The sequence below is a fragment of the Alosa pseudoharengus genome, unplaced genomic scaffold, assembly GCF_046254945.1.
Source record: "Alosa pseudoharengus isolate Yale_2024_CS ecotype anadromous, Long Island Sound unplaced genomic scaffold, YU_APseudo_1.1 YU_APseudo_1.1_scf_1, whole genome shotgun sequence".
Lineage (NCBI taxonomy): Eukaryota > Metazoa > Chordata > Actinopteri > Clupeiformes > Clupeidae > Alosa > Alosa pseudoharengus.
Window position 1 is genome coordinate 1,802,663 of NW_027468564.1, and position 25,399 is coordinate 1,828,061.

General features: G+C 43.0%; 2 protein-coding genes and 1 long non-coding RNA gene across 3 annotated transcripts in view; 1 reads left to right on the forward strand and 2 right to left on the reverse strand.

Moving 5' to 3' along the window:
* LOC143121097 (NACHT, LRR and PYD domains-containing protein 3-like) overlaps positions 1 to 25,399 on the reverse strand; it is a 295,171-nt gene that overhangs the window by 203,429 nt on the left and 66,343 nt on the right. The window lies entirely within an intron of this gene.
* The window catches only part of LOC143124083 (uncharacterized), a 72,597-nt gene that overhangs the window by 33,650 nt on the left and 13,548 nt on the right, over positions 1 to 25,399 (reverse strand). The window lies entirely within an intron of this gene.
* LOC143120200 (uncharacterized) lies at positions 117 to 1,741 on the forward strand. The gene is made up of 3 exons (XR_012986336.1): positions 117 to 285; positions 1,361 to 1,418; positions 1,569 to 1,741. It is a non-coding gene; the product is annotated as an uncharacterized LOC143120200 (long non-coding RNA).

The following is a 25,399-nucleotide window of genomic DNA, read 5'->3' on the forward strand; positions in this document are numbered from 1 at the left end:
GTGGTGTTGTTACACGGGCGCCGCCATGTTGGATTTCAATAATCGGCTACGTCACTGGCATGGTAAGCTACTCTGCACTAGCACTAGCAGCCATAGCAGATAATGAGTCTGAGCAGAGCCATATAAAAAGAGAGTTGCGACACTCCCATAGACTTCCATAGGAAACAATGGCGGCGCTTTTTCCACGCTACTTCCGCTTTATGCTGAGCTCAACAGTTCCAAACTTTGACATTCACGGCTGTAGCCCCATTCACTTCCATTGCTTTCTGCCTGATATTGTCAGTGGTAAGTAGACGAATGTACGACGTCGTTTTTTTAATTGTCATATGCATTTCCTATACCAACTGCACTAGTAGATACTGGTATTGTTCTTTGAGGATTTTGTGCTGCTTGTTTAACTGATATTTATAGCTTAAATGTTGACCGAAATTTTAAAGCCAAAAGTTAGCCTGCAAACCTTGATGTGGAGAGAGGCTAGCTTAAAGATAACGTTCCTACGTCAATAATGAATTTCAGACAAAATACATTTGGTTAGCCTATTGTAGTAGGGCAACTTTAGATGATAGGTTGGTTGTCAACAGATTTTTATTATGTTTATAATGCTATATTTTTCAAACCTGATTGCGTTAGCTTACTAGCTTACGTTAGCTAGTCAGCTCATTCACATACATAGTGTTAACGTTAGACATGCTATGAGGGGGAACTCGAAAGCTGTTCTCATATTAAATGCTACATTGATAAAATACATTCCATACAGCATGGTAACTCTATATTCAGATGTGCTGGTTATCAATGGGTTTGTGATTAACGCTCTTCAGGTGAAAAATGGAGGAAATTAATGTGATTATTGTCTTTAAACCTGATATAGACTAGCTTGCTAGATGGCGAGTTTTATGGCGTTATGAACTGAACCGTGGGCTGAACATGACATGATATAGGCTAGTGTCCACGACTCGTGAACGAGGGGATTTCAATTATGAATTTCAGGGGAAGCAGTAGGAGCAAAACCTAGACTATTATAAGTTATTGTTGTTGTTACTGGTGCGTGGCTCTTGTGTCCCTTGCCAGCCCAGTCCTGTGCCACTACTGTTCACTGTTCCAAACGGGACAGTGGCACAAGCAGTAGGCGAGTGTGGCAGGAGCGTGGTCGTGGGACAGTAGGTATAGCGTCTGTATAGTAGCCTAGTAGTTTTTGCTCCAACTGATGATCGGTTTCAGTTCATTTAGTTTTCAGTGATCTTTGTAAGTAGGACAAATGTCTTTTTTTGGATAACTGAAAAGTGTAGTCAGGTTAATAGGGCATAGATCACTCTGAAAGTAATCCCCAACAAAATCATTCTTCATGTTGTTATTGTTATAGTTTTTGTGTGGACTTGTGGCACCCCCAACCAGCCTTGCAAATGGTTAGCTGTGTATGGGTATGTAAAACTCTTGCTGGCCTCTTGCTGGAGATGGCCTCTTGCTTAGGTTTCTGCTACTTACTTAATGTGTTGTCCCAAGTATACACTGAGTGTTACCTGCTTTGTTCTCTCCCTCCATTCTCCACTGTGCCTGTTCTGCTTATCCAGGACCAAGGATGCAGAGGACAAAAAGGGTGTGCGATATATGACTGGAATGGTCAGATAAGATCATTTTTTATGTTTGAGGTCCACACGATGGGGCCCTTACACAAATGGAGTTGTGTTGATCCAGCATCTTCCAGACCTCCCATAACACTCCCGACTCCAGCCAAATGTTGCATCCTCCTTACCATGTCCCTCTTATAGGTGTACAGAGTACAGGGCTACCCATCCCTTCCACTTGTGTCTTTTGTGTAGTTCACACAATTGTTGTTCAAACTTTGGAAACTGAAATCTTTTTATTTTTTGGAAACCTAAATGAGTGTCAGACCTTCTTTTTATGTTGCAGTGTCACCATACCTCCCTCCCAGTCTTTTTTGCATTTGTTCCTGTTCTTGTTTTAAACACACATTGAAAACTTAATAAAAATTCTATTGAAAACCTAACATCAGTCATCCTTTTCATGCTGTAGTGTCACCAGCCGGCTGAAATATAAGTTATAAGTTATAAATATTTTATTGAAATAGTTGATTGCTTATTGAGTTACAAGTGTGTTATTGAAACAGTGGGTGTCTTATCTTGCAGTATGAATCAAATTTTTCACATTTAAAGTTGTTTGATTCTTATTTAGCCTATGTGTTTTTGACATGTTTATGGCTTACTCTTAAAATGTTACCAAGGCTGTGTGGTGCCCACCTTTATGCTATTTCTCTAAAAGAACTGAACAGATTTAATGCATTGATCAAACTTTTAAAATTTAAGCTGTTAGGCTACTGAATGCCATTTATATATTTGATAGACGTTTATTGCTAGTCTTACAATGATCAAAGTTGTGCAGATTTGGGGGGGTGGGGTGCACCTTCATCTTCATCTTACCAAACGAACTGAAAAGGACACTGGATCTGATGTTCACACACAAAAAGGATACAAAATGCATAGCCTACGTTTTGACAATGTAAGTAAAGTATATGTAGCGTGATACAGGCAAATGTAGGAATCCAATAACAGCTAATGTCCAGCAAGGCAACAAACGTTCAATGTTAGAACTACCAAAGAACATATTTTAGATTGATGTTGCAAACTAATTATACTCGCAATATATAATTGACAGTATAATGTAAGCATGCTAACACGTAATAACACTCGTTTTTGGTTTGTTGTAATGTTTCACGTTCAATAACGCACTTGCTGCTGTCTATCCCATTGAAATAACACGACACGCAAAGAGCTGTTTGGAACTGTTGAAGCTTACGTGAACCACGTGACCGCGTGGCGGCGACTTCAAAGAGTGTCGCAACTCTCTTTTTATATGGCTCTGAGTCTGAGGCTAGCTGACATGGCTGAGGAAACTAACATTAGGCCTAGCTGAGTTACATATTGGCCATAAGTCATTTATCATAGGCTAGCCTACATCACAAAATCTCATACAAAATGAAACCAAACTAGTGAAACAAAGGCGAACACTTTAACAGAGGAAATTAATTGGGGATGAATTATACTGAACGCTATTTTGTCAATGAGCAGAAACACACACGACATTCAAACTATTGATAAGATGTGCACTATGGAAACTGGTCTGTAACTTTGGACGAATAAATGCCATTGACTTGCCATATCCTGACTTAAAAAACCCTTTTCTCGCATATCCATCTGGGAACTTTTCATTGAAGAACTTTTGGGAAGGGGCGGACATACTGGTTAGCTGATTGGATAAACCATCTGTCTATCACCCCCTTTGTTGGTTATCGACGGGCCAAATCAACCAATTAGATGAACAAAGTATTCTTCTAATGCCGTTTAACATACAATTAAGTTAGGTAACGTGACAAACGTTAAGATGTTTTAACTTACCATTTATTAACCTAATCAACGACAATTCCCATCAAGTTTTCACGGTAGGCCCTACACTTCTGAAGATAGTATATTCCTCCATTATGAACTGGAATCAGCCGTGGAGGATGTCTGTGTCGTTCATTCCTCCCAGCTGCATGGCTGAGACTCATAGCTTCACAGTTTACCCAGGAATACTTTCTAATTTGAATAAAACTTGCGCGATAGCTATGCTCATCTCTGTGGATGCCGTCATGTTGTTCGTTGCGTCACACCTCACCCCGCCTCAAAGCCAACGCTGATTGGACGTTCGTTTGGTGAACTGCTCCAAATTTTCTTTAACGGAAAGTATCCAGACTGATCTGCGAGTGAAACCAAAGATTGTTAAGGCGGAGCAAGATACTTCGTTGTAGTTCATGTCTATGGGCGCGAAATGGGGATCGAATCCTGTCTGCATAAAGAGGCGTGTCGATGACGTATTGATGAGCGTACGTTGCAAACCCCCAACAGCAGCAGCATAAATAACCGGCGCACACCTGATATAAAGTCGATTTTCTCCAGACTGGAATGCTCAAGAATGCTACAAATGTACCTGAAATGTTCACAAGGGTTTGAGGATCATGAAAACGTGCCCGAAATTCACATTCCTAACTCTATAGAACTAAAACCTTAGCATATGTGGTAAAATTCTGAGCTATGCCCATAGACTTCAATGGAGCAGTCGCTGCCTCTGCTCTGCATAAAGGGGGATTTTGAGCCCCCCCTCGTGCGATCCGGGTTCCCGGAAGTGGCTCCTGATGAAGTATCTCCTGATGAAGTATCTTAACAATCTTTGGTGAAACCCTGAAGCTAGCGAGATCAGGATGGTCTCACGAGGCTACAGTCTATGTGCCATGGAGCCTAAGTTTCAACTTCGGCTTCGTTCACCCAATGCAGTCACTGGTCACAATTACAAAGTCCGGGAAGGTTCGTTCAATCGTTTAAAGTTTTACGTGCAGTAGCCTATCTGTCCCCTTTGGAATAATATCTCGAAGTAGCCTCAGATGAGGTCCAGTGTTAGGCTACCATACGAATCAACCTAGGAAAGGGCTAGCAGCTACCTTGGAAACACTCTTATGTCAAACTCCACAAGCTAGCACTCCGACCATAGAGAGTATAAACCATGACTCCGACCATCACAGATCGAAAATAATGCGTTTACTAGCTGGTAACTAAACCACAGCGGGTCTGTAAACAGAATCCAATGTCCCTTTCTACTCACCCTGAAGCCAGTTGTTCACCGTCTCAGGGCAGATTGTTGATGCGAGGGAGTTTAACTCGCAGTGCTGCTATCCAAGAGACTCGTGCAATATCAACATCCACAAGGTAAAAATCTGCAAACTCTCCACTAACGTTAGCCTAAAATAAACGGCAAACTCGTGTATCCTCCGTGTATCTGGGGTCAACTTGGGGTAACGAAGTTTTTGTACAGTTTCAAGGGAGGGAGAGAGAGAGCCCGTGTGAGTTGCTGTTACGAGTAGTCCATACTGCGTTAGCCTACATTGCCGTGACAATGCGTGTTATACTATAGATTATTTGTATATTCACCGTAGCCTTCGCATAGGCCTAATGTAGTGGTGGTGAGTGAGTATGCAGTTGTGTGGAGGATGTACAGTAGGCAATGTGTGTGTGTGTGAGGGATGGAGGGAGACAGAGAGACAGCGTGCGTGTTGCTGTCTCAAGCGCCCCTCGTCCAGTTTTCTACATGACTAGGCTAGGTCTACAGTAGCCTATGTGCCGCACAAAATGTATCTATGTTGTACATTGCACAAAATGTATACCCCCCGAAATAAACACATACATAAATAAACATATTTTCCCCGTCACTTTGGCTTCCTTGAACATTTTCCCTACGTTTCGCCACTGCTTTGCAGCAGATAGATTCCAGTGTCCATGCTCCGGCAGCGCCCACACAGTCATTTTCACCCAAATAATCCTACTGAACGTTGAGCTGGAGCCTGAAACCCATCTGGTGGTAGTCAAGACACTACAGGCCTGTCCCTCACAGGCTCAAATTTGTAACCCATGCCATTAAAATTACTAATTTTCGTGTATACATAATATGCTGCAGCTGTTGCCTATAGAACTTCTCAGGTCCTACCATGCCAGTGACGTCATTGAAACTGGCAGCGTTCTAATACTAACAAACGCAATTTTGGTGTTGCTTAAAAAAGGCTACGTATTGATTTTTTTAATTATTTTTTTTACTGTAATTTATTTTTAATTGTCATAATCAACACATTATCAATGTTGATTATTTCAGTTCAGTTCATCTTTATACATGGGACATGGCACAGCACCACTACGTTCTGAAAACACATGACTTTCAATAACTTGCGTGGCACCAAGAAAGGTCTGCCGCTGCTCTGAACCTTCTGTTAATGTGACATCATTAGTTAGGGCCCGAGCACCCGAAGGGCGCAAGGCCCTATTGTTTTTGTAAGGATTATTATTATTATTATTATTATTGTTATTCCACTTTTTTGCTTTCCTGTTTTTGAGGTGGTTAACATGGTCGAACACTCTTGAAATTTGGCACACACGTCAGGTGTCATGCATCGCAGTTAGGTACAAGAGCTTGACCCCGGGCGTGGCCCAGGGACTCGCTAGCGCCCCCTTAGGTGACTGATCCCGTGGTTGGCAAATATTTTGAGGTGGTTAACATAATCGAAAACGTATGAAATTTAGCACACACATCAAGTGGTACAGTGAATAGACAGGGATAAAAGCTTGGCACCGGGCGTTGCCCAGAAACTCCATAGCGCCCCCTTACGTCACAGTGACTTGTAGTTGGCATATAGTTTTAGATACACACACCAAATTTGGTAGGTGTATGTAACTCCCAAAAACAAACAACTTTTGTATTAACATGCCATTAGCCACGCCCACAGGAAGTGAGGTAATTGAGATTTTGTGCGTTGTGGACATGATCGATCAATTTTAACGTACTCCTCCTAGACGGTTGATCCGATTCATGTCAAAGTTGGTATACATGATGCCGAGATGTTCCTGATGATAAATTGTGAAGCATTTTTTTGATATGTTGTAATTTGACGAAATGGCGAAATTATTAATTTTAATACCCTTCCACATAAACAATAAATGTGTCATAATTAACCATGCATGGCTTGAAATGTTTTAAATTTCACAGGTCATGGAAGACCATGTTAATGATAATATTCACATGCCCATAATGCATGTTTGGCATAGCGCCACCAACTGGCAACAGAAAGAATGACAATTATACTGATGTCATATGATCAATTTGAACATACTCCTCCTAGACGGTTTGTCAGATTCATTTGAAATTTGGCAAACATTATACCAAGATGTCGCTGATGTTAAATTGTGAAGGTATTTTTGAATGTTGTAATATATTTGATATGATTTTAATATCTCACCACATAAACAGGAAATGTGTCATAAATCACAGTGGATTGAATGAATGGTCTGAAACTTCTCAGGTTAATAGATATCATGATTATGATGATATCCAGACACCCAATGGGCCTGCCTGGCATAGCGCCACCACCTGGACAAGCAGGAAATGTGCCAGAAATGTACAATGCCTTAAGTGATTGATCTGAAAGTGTACAAACATTTTGGATATCATTATTGTGATGATATTCACATGTGTAATTTCAATGCCTAACATAGCGCCACCATCTGGCCAACCAAACAGTGTATCAGAAATGTTCTTTGCTTAAAATGAATGGTCTGAAATTTCTCAGGTTAATATATATTATGATTATGATGACACCCAATGGGCCTGCCTTACATTGCGCCCCCACCTGGCCAAGCAAGTACATGTGGCAGAAAATAAAATACAAAAACAAGTATCACACGCATCAAATATGTACATTTCACAAACGCACCACGTCGGTGCTTTGTTGGATTCCGACATGTCACGGGTTGCGGCCCGCAGGTGCTCGGGCCCGCCATTGCCGCTTGCGGCTATATTTCATACTTGAGGCTGTACACATCCCTTTGTTTCTATTTTCTTTATTGATGTCACCCAAACTTCAACTTTCTGTATGCCCCTGCTCACACAAATTGTAAATTGCAATGCACCATTTAACCAGTGGTGTAGTCTAGTTAGTTAGTTGTAGTGGTGGGTATACTGTGAGCAACCCCAAATGTTATTAAATACGTATTCTTGCCTATTTTAAATGGGTATACCGAGATGATGATGCTTTTTAAATGGGTTTACTGTGTAGTCCTGTGCATCACGTAGACTATACCATACCACGGTCAAATACCGGTTAAATACCACTAGCCTTGGTATTTAAGTCAGAGGCCATTCCTTAGTATTTAACTGTAGCCTACACAAAGATGTAGACATTACAAGAATATTAATATCAGAATAATTATTGGTTGATACTAAATCAATATTGAATGTTTTTTTATTTATTTTGTGATATATTATTCAGAATGCTGCAACATGACTGGTCTTCAATCAGCCAAAGAGGACACATCGTAACTCCTCTCCTAGTTACTCTCCATTGGCTCCCTACAGAGAATTAGCCAGAATTAAATTTAAATATCTCACTTTGGCCTATAGGACACTGACTGGATCTGCTCCTTGTTATTTTAATTCAATGATCAAGCCTTACATCCCCAACCGCCCACTGCGGTCTTCTGATGAGCGTCTGTTGTGTCGACCAGTCTTAAACGCAATAGGTCAAATTCAAGACTCTTTTCCTCAGTGGTTCCATGTTGGAATGAGTTGCCCAGTGCTCTTTGTTCTTGTGATAGTTTTTGGTCTTTTAAGCACTTCTTATACATTTTGGTTTGTATGCAGTAGTACTGCTTTATTTTCATTATAGGCTGTTGATTAATTTGACATTGTTTATTATTGATATTCTCCTTAATGTAGTCTTACCATGTTTGTGTTATTATATTATTGATTGAATGGGCATTATCATTTATTATTGCTTTCCCCTCATTTTCATTGTTTATTTCATTAGGCTATTGATTGATCCCTGTTTTAAGTGTTATATTGTTTTGTATTTGTTAAGGGTAACCATAACCATCATCATCATCATGTGGTATTTTCTTATGCACTTGAAACAAAGAATAAAAATGTTTCTTTAAACGTAGTACCACTTTAAACACATCACACACTGAACAGCAAAGTAGCTTCCTGATTATGTGTAAAATGTTTACAGAGTATCCTGATGTAGTAGGTCCATGTTCTCATATTTTTACAGCTGACATGAAGGCTGCAGTATTACATTTTTGATGGAGCACCCTCACTGGTGAAAGACTAGCAAGCATGTGGTAGAGGCATACGATTACAGACTAATTGAGAGAGCCTATCAATGAGTTGTCACAGTTTTCAATTTAGACGTATTATTTTGAAATGATGTACGTCTACGGGAGGATTTACACATCACTGGCAAGACCTGATCAAATCATACCAATGCAAAATGCTTCTCCAGCAGTGCAATCGCAGGTAACAACGATACCTTAACGCATTTTCAGATACCGCTGTTCTGAGCATACTAAGCAAATTGGCCATTTGTAACTTTGAATCCCTCCTCACGTTAAGCTATGGTCCAATAATGTGTTCACTAAAACACAAGTAACGTTATTTGTCGGGCTGATTCATAAATGGGCATACCGAGGTTGTCGACCTAGCAGGCTAGGTAGCGTTTATTGCCATTCACAAAACTAAGCAAGAGTTAGCTAACGTTAATGAAACTTAACATCGCCTTCTCCAGTGACAAAGTGTATTCAAATGAAGTTGCAACGATGATGGCAGCAATCACTGGTTACGTTATACCATTTGAAACAAGTAGGACTGTAAATGATGGTGACTATGGCTAACGTCACTTCGGATCAATATAGCAGAGCCCTTTTACTTCACATATCAACTGGCTAATGCTAGCAAGATGTAGCATGCTATGAGCTAATATACTTAGCATCTACGAAAGAACAGCACATATCTTTTTTCACAAAGAATCGGTCACAACTAACAACGATGTCTCTTACAAACAACTACACAATGTATGACTATCAATATGTATTTAGTCAGACTGTGATAAGATATAGCCTAATGATAATAACAGCAACACTTATTTAGGTTAGATTATGTGTCGAAATCAGGTGTCGTTAAAATAAGTGAGCGATGACGTGGTAGTGTCTGCAGCCTAGACGGTAAAACATAATGGACAAAGCGTCGTGTCTGCAGCCAGCCAGCTGTCAATCATAGGTGTAAACACGCCCTTTTTAGATTTGTTAATATAACATTAAAAAAAATAATTTCAGCGAGAAAAGAAAAATTGTGTGTATTGAAGCATCTTGAAAACTATTTTTTCGAATAAAAAGTTGTTGATACAAAAATAGTTTTAGGTGAGAAAAGTGACACGGCATGTTGGCTACTTGGCCATTGAAATACATGGGGATGGGCGGAGTTACACATTGTACTGCAGCCAGCCACCAGGGGGCTCTGGACTAACGCTCGCATCACTCTTAACAGACGGCACACTGTCCAGTTCTATATATACAGTCTATGAATTTAACGTAATTACAGAAAACTTAATCAAGATTAAAAGGCATTTTTCTGTGTATCGGTGTTGTGTTAATCCCACACATGTCATTTGACTGTCCTTTTGAACTCATATCAATATAAAATCCCATTAAACCGGACAAATAGCGTCTGAAGTGACCTTGAGCAAGGCACCTAACCCCTCACTGCTCCCCTAGCGCCGCCATTGTAGCAGGCAGCTCACTGCGCCGGGATTAGTGTGTGCTTCACCTCACTGTGTGAAAGACGTTATATCTCTATTTCTAGAAAAAAACAGCGATTTTGATGAAAACTAGACACTGTTTAGCTTGGGATTTCTCAGGAACAGAGGCGTGTAGAAATACACGGTTTGCACCCACTGAGAGCTTAAAGTCTGACCTTTTAATCAGTGTTGCCAACTATTTAAAATGGAAAGTAGCTTAAGCCAGCTCCAAAAGTCGTTAAATGTCGCTAGATGACGTCACATACTAATTTGCATATCAATTACGTCACCACGTCGTGTACCCCCCCCCCCCCCCTCAAAAAAAAAAAAAAACGGTGATGGCCCTTTAAGTCCCTTTTACACCTGTTTGCTTTTGTCCTACTCAAATAGTCAACTTTTAATATATTTCATTTACTTGTATATTAATTGAGACACTTTACACTTCTGTACACTATCTCGTCATTAGGGATCGACCGATATATCGGGCCGATATTTGCGTTTTTTACGTGTATCGGAATCGGCCGATAAGCCGCTGCATTCGCCGATAGTTTTTCCCCCCGCATTATTTACATACAGGCGTCCACAGGCAACTCTGTGTTGCTGGAGACGCTGCAATTCACGTGCAGGCTGCCCCTCCCCCACGAGCAGAGTGCTGAAAGCCTGCTCTTCAAGACAACAGTAAACTTTAAATTTTCAAAGCATCTTTTAACTGCTTGACTTAGCTGAAATATTGCCATATACTTTGAAGATGGAAGCAAGTTTGTGGGTCCAAATGGAAAACACGAATGATAGATAGGTAGGCTACTTTTTTAATGCTTAATGATCGTTTATAAAACTGCTTGCCAATGGGGAGCTGCAAATAGCTAAGTTGTAGGCTATCCATATTCATGCGGTAGCTGTTCCAAACACTGGTCATATGATTTTAAGTAGCCTAATGCCAACGTTGTTCCGTGGTATTTGTGGGAGTTTTATTCAGCGACCACCTGGCTGAGTTTTGGACGCGTGTGGTGTGTGCGTCTCCCTCCCCCTCTCCCTTTAAGCGGGGCGGAGTTGCCATCGCAGTCATATCAGAGCTTTAATAATGAGAGACATGTAGTTTTTATTAATTAAATATTAATTTGTGTTAACGTTTATCATGTACCAGACATACCGTGTATGCCTTACTTGTTTAGAGCCGTTTGCTAACGTTATCATTATCAATCCAGTTCAATGGTGGTTGGTCAGCTACCAAACAGAAGTTTGTGTGTGCGTCTGGTCTGTCTCACTCAGTGGGACACACGCATCACAGCGATATGAGAGTGCTGCTACCTGAAGGAGAGATTTTAAAACTTTGAGAGATACGTTTTTATACCTTTTGACGTTGATGCCGTTTAGAACAGAAACATCTGACACCACATTATTTCCACATTATTTTCCTCTGCTGATTTATGTTCTGTGGTTGACAAATCAGCTTTTTTTTAGAAAAATATAGACATAGAAAAATTGAAACCATGCAGTCTAAAATGACAAATCAAGCACTTTATTTCAATAGCTACTTTTCAGGCTTATTGTTTTCTTAAATTATTTAAATGTGTTGACAAAGGACATTTTGTGATGACTTGAATTATGCCTTATAATATGTCAGCAAGCAATGCATAATCAAGGCTGTGTTGTAAGATGTTGATGAAAGCATTTTGCACAGTTAACCATATCCAGTGCACCCATCTATAAGTTCAATAAATGTTCCTTTTTTAAATTGAGACTTATAACATTTGTTATCATCATTTGTAATTATGTGTCATTTGTGTGATGTAAATTGAGGGAGCAAAATAAAAGCAGTATCGGCTCCAAATATCGGCTCATGAAAATCGGTAGCCTGTATCGGTCATCGGCTAAGGCTGATGGAAAAAAATCGGTATCGGTATCGGCACTAAAAAATCCATATCGGTTGATCCCTACTCGTCATAGCCTACACCAGAATGAGCATCAACTGGCTGAAAAGCAGTCCAAGCTATTCCCAATCGATTTTAAACTGCTTGTGCATGAAGTTGTAGCCTAGGCTACTTTCTTTTGTTCAGTGTGGTTGTTGAACGATGCTGGCAGCGCGTCCCTGTCTCCCAGTCATCATGTCATTGCTCTCGTCTCGTTGACTCTGGTTGTAATCTCACCCGGAGTTGCTGCACCTTCCAATAACGTTGTCTGAGCTATATAACATTTATTTCCGTGGATAACATGGGCTGATACTACATAGGCCAGTCATTACTTTTATAAATCATGCCCAGAGGAAACTTTTGCTTCTCATTTCTATCCCTTCTGTTGTTAAGGAGCCAAAATGGTGATTCTCTTTTAAGGATCATTTAATTATTACTTTTGTCACAGTTATTTCTCCTAATTTTGCCTTAGGAGAAATAAAACAAGCAAAAGATGAGACGCATAGCAATGAGACAAGTAGGAGGCACATAAGAGATATTAGTTTGAGAAGCAGGAGAAATACGGGATCTCTTATATGTTTGAGTGTAGTCTCACTTACAACTTGTTTCTCCTTAGGAGAAATAATAGAGCAGATGGAGTCACATAAAAGATACTAGTTTGAGAAGCAGGAGAAATATGAGAGATCTCATATGTTTGAGTGTAGTCTCACTTACAACTTCTTCTTTAGGAGAAATAATAGAGCAAAATGAAGAGACATTGCAATGAGAAACTGTTGAGAAGTAGGAGTTACAATTGAGTCCCGAAGTGTGACGTAGCGTTTCCATGACGGCAGAATCACTGGATCTAAACAAACTTTCGAAGTGGCATAAATAGCATTGAATGTAGACATGTGGCATCATTTCTAGCTAATAAAAATAAATATATCCATTTAAACGTGGTTTACCTGCTAGGCAGCAGCTTAGCCACATAACACGGATTCCCTGGCAGGTGTAATAGAAAGAAACAAAATTCCAGTGGATATTTCACGTCTTCTCAAAGACTGGCGGCTGTTCAGAGCGACGTTTTTTGCCAAAAAAATAAAGCCAAAACACGTCCGTGAATTTAAGGATTTTAACCGCATGCTGTGAAGTTACATGCAGGTCTCTTTTACGGAGGAAACCCATGCTAAAATAAAACTCTGTAGTCAGGAATTTGATCGTGTTGGTATGAATATATGTTGTAGTATGTGATTCCTACAGTGTACAAAAAATATACTAACGTCTTAGAAACGTTGTAAAACTATTGAAATAGATTAAGAAAGCCACCGCTATGGTGATTTCTAATGGTAGATTGATTTGTTTAGATCCAGTGAAATTGCTGCCTTGGCAACGCTGCGTCATGGCTTCGGGACTCTATTGAGATATCAGTTTGAGGGTCAAAAAATAGGGCACTCCATAGCATTTCAAACTTTTATTTTATAAAACAAAGCAAAACAGTTGCACTTTAAGCAATGGGAGCTTACACAGTTGCACTTTAAAATGGACTTCAAGCAATGGAACCATGATAATGCCTTGATATGTTCTTTTTTTAATGTGTATTCTTATTTTTTTTTCTGTGTGAGTGTGTATGTATTGTTTTGAGTATTGTTTTTAGAAGCTGCACAAGCAAATTGTATTGTACGGACCAACTGCAAAATGACAATTTAAGTCTATCTATAAATCATACAACATGGAGAAATAAACTAATAAACCATAACATAAACAAACTGAACTTGTGACTAAGCGTGCCATACTGTGTAGAATGGTGGATGAAAAGTGTGGGCTGGTCAATCTGCGTCTTTTATCCTGGTGGTAGAACCAACCAAAGGGAGGAGGGAGAGAAGAGCAGAAAATAAAACATTCTTAGTTTGTGAGCCACTCAAAACTGCAAAGTAAGACATTTGTCTGACCGTCTGCTTTCATAACTGTGGGAATTTTGATACAGCACTAGCCTGGGTGTTCCCATGCTGCCTTGCGCGCGATTTGATTCACGCTGCTAAGGCAGCCTGGAGACCATGAAGCAAATTTTCGCCTGAGATAGGAGACCAATCACAGAACAAGGGGGAAAACAAGACGATGATGAGCTATGCACAGACGCATTTGATAGACATCCGTGGCACCCAATAAACTCTATAATAGGGTATGTTTTCATAAAAAAATAAGCTACACACAATAGGCTACACGTGATTTCCTGCGGGCAGCCAGAATATCTGGCGCGTTAGTTTCGTTGAAGTATCTAGGTAGAAGGCTGCGTAAACATGGAAAACTGGCTAAAAACAGGGACACTGTCCAAAAGGCCTAATTAAAGAGATCGAAGAGGAGAAGCGAGAGAAACAGAGCAGGACACAGGTAACGATGGAATGGGATGGGGGGCAGACTAATGAAGGTGGAGATGGAGTGCAGGGGATAAAAGAAAGAACGAGACAGAAAAGACTGCGCGAAGAAAGCGAAAGTAGCCTATGATGGATTGGGAGACAGACTGCCCAAAGCCACAGTGCGTGGTCTGCAGTGAGATGCTACCTAACCATACTAATGTGGTTCTCCACTGTTTTTTGTAATGTGAGAGCTCATAGACCAGTTGCACATTTTGATTATGTTATCATGTAGGGCGGCTAATTAAACAACGATGCCTGGAATGCGTCAATAGAATGAGTTACTTTTTTATGTGTTGGATGGTGGGGGTACGCGAGCCGAGTCAGGATGTAGAAGGTGGTCCGCGGGGAAAAAAGTTTGGGAACCGCTGGTGTAAGCCATTGGTTCCAAAGGAGATTTTATTTGGGTCGCCAGCAGTCGCCTAGTGACAATTTGTGTTGTGTAATAGGCCTAGCATAGGGCCTACCTTATATAGCATATAGTTTGTTAACAGTCACGGTTTTGTCATAACTCCCTCTATGCATTTAGAATAGCTCTAAAACCGGGGGGCGAACATGTCGCAGGGGGGGCGCCAGTGCGTGGGTATCTCAATCGCAAAATTAAAATATTTCTATCGGGCGCCTACCATGGACTAGGCTGGGTGAAAATCAAAAGATTGCGTCAAAAGATTGAGCTTAACCAGAGAAAATTACCCCAGCTTCATGGATGTTTTGGAACCTCCAGCCCTCGTAACAAAAGCCTTCTTGACCTTTGCGGATTCCACAGCTGTCCATCCGCAGAGCGTTCCACAGTGCATAACGTAGGCTGCAGATAAAAGGCAAAATCAATCTATCAGTGTGGTAATAATAGCTCTGAAACTGACAGTTCCAGTCATTAATTTTGATTAGCTGAAACATGTTCCTTTCTGTTTCCCAAGTTAACCTTACACAAGGTTACACATCCTTGTGTACACATCCCTACGCAAGGAATGGTAAAAAATGAAGTTGTTACAAGCTGTGGCCAATGTTCCACTTACCATTGTGTAACAGTCTACATTAACTATTTATTGGTGTAGGGAATGGTTGTTTTTAAATAAATCATATTCATTTTAATGTGATGTGTCTTTTTATAAAACCATCAACTGTGCATAAGTTAAGACAACCATGCTGAAATTACTAAAAGATGAATACGATAAATCTGTTGTAAATTGATCTTAATGCGTCAGTTAAAAAATGAGGAAAAAATCCAACCTTTAAACACACCAATATTCTTTTTGAATGAACCAGGTATATTAAATTAATAAATTGTATTCCTTAAAATACAGGGGGCATAAGTAAGGAACCCTCTATGTTAAAATCCCATAGAGGCAGGCAGATTTTTATTTTTAAAGGCCAGTTATTTCATGGAGTCAGGATACTATGCATACTGATAAAAGTTCCCTTGGCCTTTGTAATTAAAATAGCCCCACATCACATACCCTTCACCATACCTAGATATATCATGGTTTTATTTCAGTTAGGCTAATAGCTGGTTTGATTTGCATGCTACAGATTATATTCATTGCAAAAGAAATGTTGACTGGTAAGTTATTCATGACTGCAGATGTTGACTTGCCTATTTCTCGATCCCTCGACCGCAGCAACACTACTTCCTAGTTTAGCATACTAACGTTACTACCTGGGTTACAAGAATGCCCTTTCACTCCTGTTACAATATGCTGTAATTTAGCAGGTTAAACAAAAGTGAGAATATATAAAAAATATACTTACCATTTTGGTCCGCTGTTTGTTCAGCAATTTGATCTGATAGTCTTCCAATTTTTTAAGAAGCTGTCAGCCTCTTTTCAGTGGCATTGAGCTGTAACCAGTTTAAACCAGTGGCAATAACGTTAGCCTCGTCTTGACTGATATCCCAAAGACATTTTAAAATTCCGTGCATTTTGGCTACAGCATGGCTTAACACCATTCAAAACATACAGACTAAAGCTGTATAAGGCAAAGTAAGCTAGGAACGTTACATTTTTAGACAAGCTGCACAGCCAGTGATGTAACTTACAAGTAGCTAACATTAAACTAGCTAGCTAAGTTTTATGATGGAAATATATAGTATGGGTTCCCAGCATGCAGAAACTGCTGGATGCTAATTTGCATGTTGGGCAATTTGTGTAACCGAGCTAATTAGCATAAATTAGCATAATCACCTATATTGATCATATAATAAGAGCTGCTTGGCCAAAATGGACCATGTTAGTATGTTTTTAGGGGTTACTGGAGATGCTGAGTCCATATCTGACATTTTCAAGATTCAAAATCACTATTTAAACTTGGTTTGGTCACGTTTTTACTCTCATTAAGCTGATTTTGCTGAGTTTTTGGGGGCGATTTAGACAGATTTTTGGAGGATAAAAATGTTCAGTGTTTAGGAATAATTTGGATCCTCAAGTTTGAAAGTTTGAAGTCTGAATTCCACAATCATTTTGGAAATAGCTATTCACTGGCCCTCTGCTGTGACTCACAATTGAGTAACAAAGGGAAGAACTAGCCTCTACTACTCCTCACTGTCCTCATCCGTTGTCCTATCGCCATCTTCTCCAGACTCTTCATCCCTGTCCTTCTGCTATTTTTGCTGTGTAAATATATTGCCACATGTAACATCACTGCCTTTGCAGAAACAATAATTAGTACAGGCCAGGCCTACAGCTGCACTTTCCAGATACATGTATACACAGTTTTAACCCAGCTTTGCAGTTACAGCTGATAACATCTAACAAATCAGGAGGAGCAACAGGACTTGAATCGAGGGTGGGCAAGTTCCTCTCCTTTCTTCAAACCTGTCTTCTAACTCCCTCCAAACGCGGTTATATCCACAGCCGGTGGATCAGGACGGTCTGCTGCTTTCCAAAGCAGCACCTGTAGATGGGCACGTTTTCCATGGAGGGGCAAGTTGCATTCTGTAGGAGACAGTGTCTTCAGTGCTGGAGGAGCCGGGAGTGGGAGACCTCACCGCCAGGGATGAATTACTGCACGGGCCTACTGGGCCCGGCCCAGGGGCCCAAGGGGTCAGGGGGCCCTGAAGCCCTGAAGCCCAAGCCTTTGCATGAAATCATTGCCTCAATATCAACACATCAGAATGTAGGCTATGAATCTAATTGAATTTAGTATTGGCCATCCCCAAAATGCACCAGAATACAGGAAATCACATCAAACAAATTAAAATATTTCTGAGGAAGGACCTCCAAACCACATATGCGACAATTAATGGGGGGCCCTTAATACATCTGGGCCCAGGGGCCCGAAAGTTCATAATCCGTCCATGCTCACCGCTAGGTGGAGGCCCAAGCAAAAGGATCCGTGTAAGGGGTACTAAAAATGTTACAGAGGCCTTCAGTAGAAGCCGCAGGAGGAGACCAGCCGTCGCCTGGGCTACGGGAGAAATGCTTGCCTAAAGAGCGCTTTGGGTTGCTGTGAGAAGTTGAACTTTCCCCCTGTACCAGCGTCTGAAGGATTTATTTCGTAAATGGATTAGACCGGAGGACAAGACTGTTGAAGAAATAGGAGAAGTCCTCATCTTAGAACAGTTTTTTCGTACTCTGTCACCTGATGTCAGAGTGTGGGTGAAAGAGCACAACCCACGGACTGGCCAGCAGGCCGCAGAACTGGTGGAGAACTTTGTCGCTGCCCGGAGAGGTCCAAAGAACTTCCGAAGTGAGACCAATTCCAGGCCCCTGACCCGTGGTAGGTCAGATGGATTTAGTGGTGGGGGTGGTCCTACACCTAGTGAACGAGGTAGGATGGGTGATAAAAGTTCTTACCTGCCCCCTAGACATGCCACTTTCCCCAAAGAACGCCCACCAGAGCGCTCACGTGTCATATGTCACCATTGTGGCCAAGAAGGTCACATTAAGCCTGACTGCCCTGCGAGAAAGCCCATAGGTAGTAGCCACTGTTGTCTCCCAGGGTGTGAGAAGCAAGAACAGGGGGTTATGGGTAGATTACAGACTGTCCCAGTGCTAGTAAGTGGTAAGGTGGCGAGGGCTCTGATTGATACAGGGAGCTCTCAAACCTTAGTTCAGCCCCACTTAGTGGACAAAAAGGACTGTATATCTGGTAGAACCCTAAAAGTAATTTGTGTCAATGGGGATGAACATGAATACCCCGTGGCCAAAGTATATGTGGAAGTGCATGGTCAGACCTATAGACTAACTGTTGGAATTGTGGAGAGACTAAGTCATCCCGTAGTCTTAGGACAGGATATTTTGGTACTGCCAGAGTTGGTGCAAGCCAATAAGCCTGTCAATGTGGTAGTCACTAGGTCTCGGACAAAAGCCCAGGCAGAAGAGCCCCTAGAACCAGGTTCCCTGAGAGAGATGCCCTTTTTTGGAAGTGAGGTAGTACCCCCTCCCAAGCTAAAGACTAGGAAAAGTCACAGGCAAAGGCGAAGGGAGAGACTAGTGGGGACACTTCAGAATGAGCAGGATGGGGAGGACGTTCAAATAGGGGGTGGAGCTTGGGAGGACATTATTGAGGACATGGAACAGTTACAGAACCAGGACCCTACATTGCAGGAGGCCTATGGCAAAGTTAGCAGTGTGGATGGTGTGGCAACAGGTGTTTCAGCTAGCCTGTCGGGAGAAAGCTATGTGTTGCGAGATGGCTTATTGTACCACCAGTCAGAGGGGAATATGCCAGAGCAGCTAGTGGTGCCTACGGTGCTGAGAGAACCAGGGTTCACCTGAGAGTGCTGTCCCTGGGTCATAGCATCCCCTGGGCAGGACATCTCAGTACTGCCAAAACTTTTGAGAGGGTTGCTGCCAGGTTCTATTGGCCAGGAATGTATAAAGAGATCCAAGACCTTTGTAAATCCTGTCCTGTGTGCCAGCTGACTAGTAAGCGGAAGACTAGTCCATTTCCCCTCCAGCCACTTCCCATTATTGAAGTCCCCTTTACACGGATAGGAATGGATATTGTTGGGCCACTTGAGAGAACCCAGAGAGGGCACCGGTATATCTTAGTAGTGTGTGATTACACTACGCGTTATCCAGAGGCCTTTCCCCTTTGTAAAGTGACAGCTACCACCATCTCCCAAGCTATCCTACAGCTGTTCTGTAGGGTAGGGATACCCCAAGAGATCATCACTGACCAGGGAACAGCCTTTTTAGCCAACAAGATGAGACAGGTCTATAGTTTACTGGGGATTAAGGGGATCAGGACCACACCCTATCATCCCCAGACGGACGGTCTGGTTGAGCGATACAATCAGACACTCAAGGGTATGCTCCGAAAGTATGTGTCAGCCATTGGGAAAGACTGGGACCGCTGGCTGCCATATTTGCTGTTTGCATACCGTGAGGTGCCCCAAGCTTCCACTGGCTTTGCACCATTTGAACTGCTTTATGGAAGACCAGTGAGAGGGCCCTTGGATTTACTAAAAGAAGCCTGGGAGGGGCCAAAAGCACCCCAGACCAACAGTATCCTTTCCCATGTCCTTCAAATGAGGGAGAAAATGGAGGAGATGACTGAGCTGGTCCGGAACAACATGGAACAGATGCAACATCGCCAGAAGGTCTGGTATGACAAGACTGCCAGACAACGGACTCTCGAGCCGGGGCAGAAGGTCCTTTTGCTCCTTCCCACATCGGAGAACAAGTTGCTTGCACAGTGGCAGGGGCCGTTCGCAAGATGGGCCCTGCCACATATGAAATCAACATGCCAGGCCGGAGGAGGACAAAGCAGGTGTTCCACGTCAACCTGTTGAAGGAGTGGCGAGAGCGGATCACCCAAGGTAGCCTGCAGCTCCTGGTGCAAACTGTTGGAGAGGAAGACAGCGACAGTCCAGAACAGTTTTTTCCAGCTACTCAACCACCCGCTGCTCTTGACCTGGCGCACCTCACTCCACAACAGCAGAGGGAGCTAGCGGCCATCATTCCCTCAGGACTGTGCCAAGACAAACCGGGTTTCACCACGGTGGTGGAGCACTCCATCCCACTGAAGGACACCACTCCGGTGCGGCAAAGGATGTATCGAATCCCCGAGCGTCTACTGCCTCTGCTTAAACAAGAGGTGGAGGAGATGCTGTCCCTAGGGGTCATCGAGAGGTCCTATAGTGAGTGGAGCAATCCAGTCGTCCTGGTGCCTAAAAAGGATGGGACGATCAGATTCTGCATTGATTTCAATGAGTCAATTCCCAGTCCCATTTTGATGCCTACCCCATGCCACGGCTAGAGGATCTAATTGAACGGCTGGGTAAGGCCAGCTTTATTACCACCCTTGATTTGTGCAAGGGTTACTGGCAGGTGCCCCTCGCTAAGCAGGACAGACCCTACACGGCTTTCAGAACTCCGCAAGGGTTGTTCCACTTCATGGTTATGCCATTTGGCCTGCAGGGGGCGCCTGCCACATTCCAGAGACTCATGGACTGTGTTCTTAAAGGTACCGAATTTTTCGCCGCAGCATATTTGGATGACATTGTAATTTATAGTACCAGCTGGACGGACCACTCTCCGATGTGCTGCAGTGCATCCAAGGAGCAGGACTTACAGTGCATCCAAAGAAATGTGACTTTGCCAAAGCAGAGGTCCGTTACCTGGGCCATGTGCTGGGTAGAGGGCTGATTAGGCCCCAGACCGACAAGGTACAAGCCATACGGGACTGTCCCCAGCCGCAGACTAAAAAGGATGTACGGTCCTTCCTGGGTCTGGCGGGCTGGTACCGCAGGTTTGTGCCAGACTTTGCCTCTCGCGCCACACCCCTTTCGGACCTAACCCGGAAATCCGGGTCTGGTCAACTGCAGTGGGGGGCAGAGCAGGAGAGGGCCTTTAATGACCTGAAGGGGGCTCTGTGTCAGGGCCCAGTCTTGCAGAGCCCAGACTTTGACCAGCCGTTCACAGTCCAGACTGACGCCTCTGGCATTGGACTGGGGGCGGTTTTGCTCCAAGGGGAAGGATCGGACCAGCGGCCTGTGGCTTACATTAGCCGCAAACTGTTCCCCCGTGAAACACGGTATGCTGCTGTCGAACTGGAATGTTTGGCCATTAAATGGGCCCTAGACGCTTTCAAATATGACTTGCTCGGCAGAGACTTTTTGCTACAAACTGACCACCGGGCTCTTCAGTGGCTTGGCCGGATGAAAGACTAATGCCAGGATTACCAGATGGTTCCTGGCTCTGCAGCCATACAGGTTCCAGGTTGAGTATCGGCCTGGAAAGCAAAATGTGGTTGCGGATTTCTTGTCTCGCCACCATGGTGGTGAGACTTCAGAGGGGGAGGGAAATGTGAGAAGTTGAACTTTCCCCCTTCTCCCTATATCGTACTTTAAAGACGTTTCGGTGCGCCACTTGAAATGCGAGAGAGGGAGAGACTCCACTCGGTTGCACACACACATACAGTACATGCACCCATACGCACACAGTCACCCGCCACATCTCCCTGGCATGTAAACGATGTTGTGTGTTTGTTTGTTGTATTGTTTCATGTTGTGTAAAGTGTGTTTGGTGTACAGTTTTGTCTTATCATTAGTGTCGGGAGTTTTGCCGCCAGTTTGGCGTTCGTTCATGCGTCAGACCAAATGTTTGGTCTGCCGCGATTTTTCTTTAGTTTGCCAAAAGCGGCGCTAATTATAACAATGTCTTTCTTTGTTCCCGGTAACATAAACACATAGTGTGGTACCCACTGTCATTCCATTTACCATTTGCATTCGCTGTACAACGCCTGTAAACCGGTTAACATTCACCATACTCACAACACTTCCTGGTGCTTCGGCTTCCCAGCCACTGTCCCATTGCGGAAGCGCGCTTCGCATTGGGACAGTGCTTTTACCAACATCCCACAGGGGGAGGGAGTGGGGCATTATGATACAGGGGTGTTTGCCTTGTCTGTTTGTCGTCTTGTTATTATTATGTATGTCGGGAATATTGGTTATGGTAATTAACATGTATTTTCATAGTAATATGCACCATTGTCATTTTGTATATATTTGTAATAGGTAGTTATTTTGTTAATAGCGAATGTCCAGTGAAAGTGGTTACCCATTTGAGTGGTTTGAGCCGATATCCTCATTTGGGCTCATTTAGGCCAATTGGTAGGCTTATTTAAGAGGGGTAGCTCAGTTCCCCTGGAGAGCAAAGAGAGAGCAGCTCTCCTGTTGTGAGGTAGAGACTTTTGCTTTATGCTCTGCGATTGTTGAACTGGAATACTGAACTGATTTGTGGTTTGTTTATTTGAAAGTGTTTTTTTTGTTAAATAATAGCCTATTGCTATTCCTGCAAGTTTTTCTTTTGGTTATTTAATAAATAGAAATTGCACGCTGAAAACCTCTCCTGCACCTCCTTTTCCACCTACAACCTCAAGCTCACATCCCAATTGGTGGGCTGGCCGCCCCGGTCGCTCACAGTTGCACTCTGTGCACGTTAAATGCGCTATACAAATAAAACTGACTTGACTTGACTTGACTTGACTTGACTAAAGAGGGTTTTGATGCAGTGGCCACGGCGGAGAAGGACTTCACGCTACTGGGAGAGCGGTCTGAGGAAGCGGCCTTGGAAAATAAGGTAGTGACGCTGGCCTGGGCACTGACTTCACCGAGAGAAGACCTTGAGCCCCTGCCCCCGCCGGACAGCTTTAGGCTGGAGTTGGCGGTGGCCCTGGCTGCGGAGCAGAGCAGAGGTGGAGCGGCAAGGAGGTGGTGCCTTGAGGACGGACGGTTGGCGGAGCCTGTTCGAGTTGGCCTGTTCGCCGGTGCTCTTTAGAAAAATAAGGGGTGGAAAAGTTTGTTGTGTGAAATCCGATGGCACGAGCCACAGAGAAGGTCTAGGCCTTGGCGCGATCGTGGCGGTGTGGAGTGGCCAGAACAGCGGAGGACTGCGACAAGGCAGCAGAGGAGGGACACCAACGTCGGTAGCTGTAGCTGTGTGCAGCGTGGTCCGGCTGCAATGGAACTGGAGTCTGCTGCCCCGACTGGCGAGGCGACGGAGTGGAGCATCGGAGGTGCAGTGCCAGTTACGGTGCTCAGCACCGGGGAGTCTGTGGCAGTGGAGGCTAGGCCCCGCCAGGTGTTGGAGGAACGTTGCAGTGGTGCACACTGCGAAAGTGCGACCTGAGGGCGTTCTCTGAAGGGAGCTGGGGACGAGAGGCGACAGACCAGGTGACTGCTAGCACGCCCCGCATTGGGCCGCTGGTAGTTGTGGTTCCCCAGGGTGAGTAGGGCTCTTGCGGTGTGTGCACCCCACCTGCTGTGTGGCAGTGCCAGAGACTAATTGCTGGACTGAATGTGGGAACGCCCGCGCCGAGGATGGCAATGGCTTGTTGGGGGAGCTGTGCAACGCCAGCGTGCTGGACTGTGCTTGAGATTCCCACGATGTTTTGCGCTGGGGATTCTGGGAGAACTGAATGATCATCTCAATACCAACGTTCCCAAAAGGCTTGTCCCAAGGAGAACAGTATTACCTTAAACACATGAGGAAACTGAACAGTCCAATCAGTAGACTAGGATAAGCTAGCCAACTATGCTACTTTGTTTACAATATTTCCAGGCTTTCACCAGACAGCTGAATGTGGTAGATCTGTAATAGAAATAGTAGGCCTAAGCTATAGGCTAATCTGCATAAAGTGTGCTGTCATAAATATCAGACATTCAGTATTCTCTCTTTTTATATCAAGATATAAAATAATACAGATATATTACATTGTAATCCTCTGGTATTCTAAGGTAGGCTATTGAAATCTCTAGCCCCCCCATCCAAAAAAAGAAAAATCGAGGTTCGTATCAAACCATGGGTCAAAAATCGTGATACGAATCGAATTGTTAGGTTGGTGTATCGTTACAGCCCTACTGTATATCGCTACAGCCCTATCCTCCAAAAATCTGTCTAAATTGTACCAAAAAACTCAGTGTGACCAAACTAAGTTTAAATAGTGATTTTGAATCTTGAAAATGTCAGATATGGACTCAGCATCTCCAGTAACCCCTAAAAACATACTAACATTGTCCATTTTGGCCAAGCAGCTCTTATATGATCAATATAGGCTATTATGCAAATTTATGCTAATTAGCTCAATTACACAAATTGCCCAACATATGCAAATTAGCATCCGGCAGTTTCTGCATGCTGGGAACCCATACTATATATTTCCATCATAAAACTTTGGTGTACTCAACATTTCCGGGTCCACAATGGGGCTCTATGGGCTGTCCACCGGACTATTATGTGGGCAAAGATGGTAGCTTTTTTGTAGGTGAACGTCAGAGATCTCCGTCAGAGCCTGATGGTCACATCACATGGTTAGGCCTACTGTTTGCAAATGTGAACTTGAAAATATGTGCAATTAAAACAAATAAGCCAATGAAAATCATTTGAGAATGTTTGTACCACAGCTAGAGCTCTTACAGACCAGACTAATTTAAACAAATAGGTCTGGATGAGCATTACATGAGTTCACTTAGAGAGCTCTCTGATGGATAAGCCTGAGTAAAATATGAGATGTATAAATTGGACAACACTGAGCATTATTTAAAATATTGTTGAGATCTCATTTGTAGATTAAAGGGAATCTACACTGAGATAACTTAACTCTTTTGCTCCAGAGACAAACCTGAGAAGCGGGAGACAAAAGCAATAATCTCATTTTTATATCACTGTGATCTCATTATTGTCTAGGAGAAACAATTGAGAAAGATAAGAGCTCTCATTTTAACATTTTCTTTCATGGGGCAACGCTTTGGGCGAACTCGATGTAGGCTAATTCACAAAAATCTGAAATCTCGCTAAATATGGCGAAAAAGTCGCTAAGTTGGCAACACGGCTGGCTTTGGCCGCTAGCTTGTAGCTGCCTGGCTGCTAACTATGGCAAGCCAAGAGTGCCACAATTACGTCCGGTTCTTTTAAGACACAAACGGCGTCAGTAGTGGCGTTTTTACCGTTTTTACGCCGCTTTTTACGGCGCGATTAGAGGCGACGCCGTGAAAT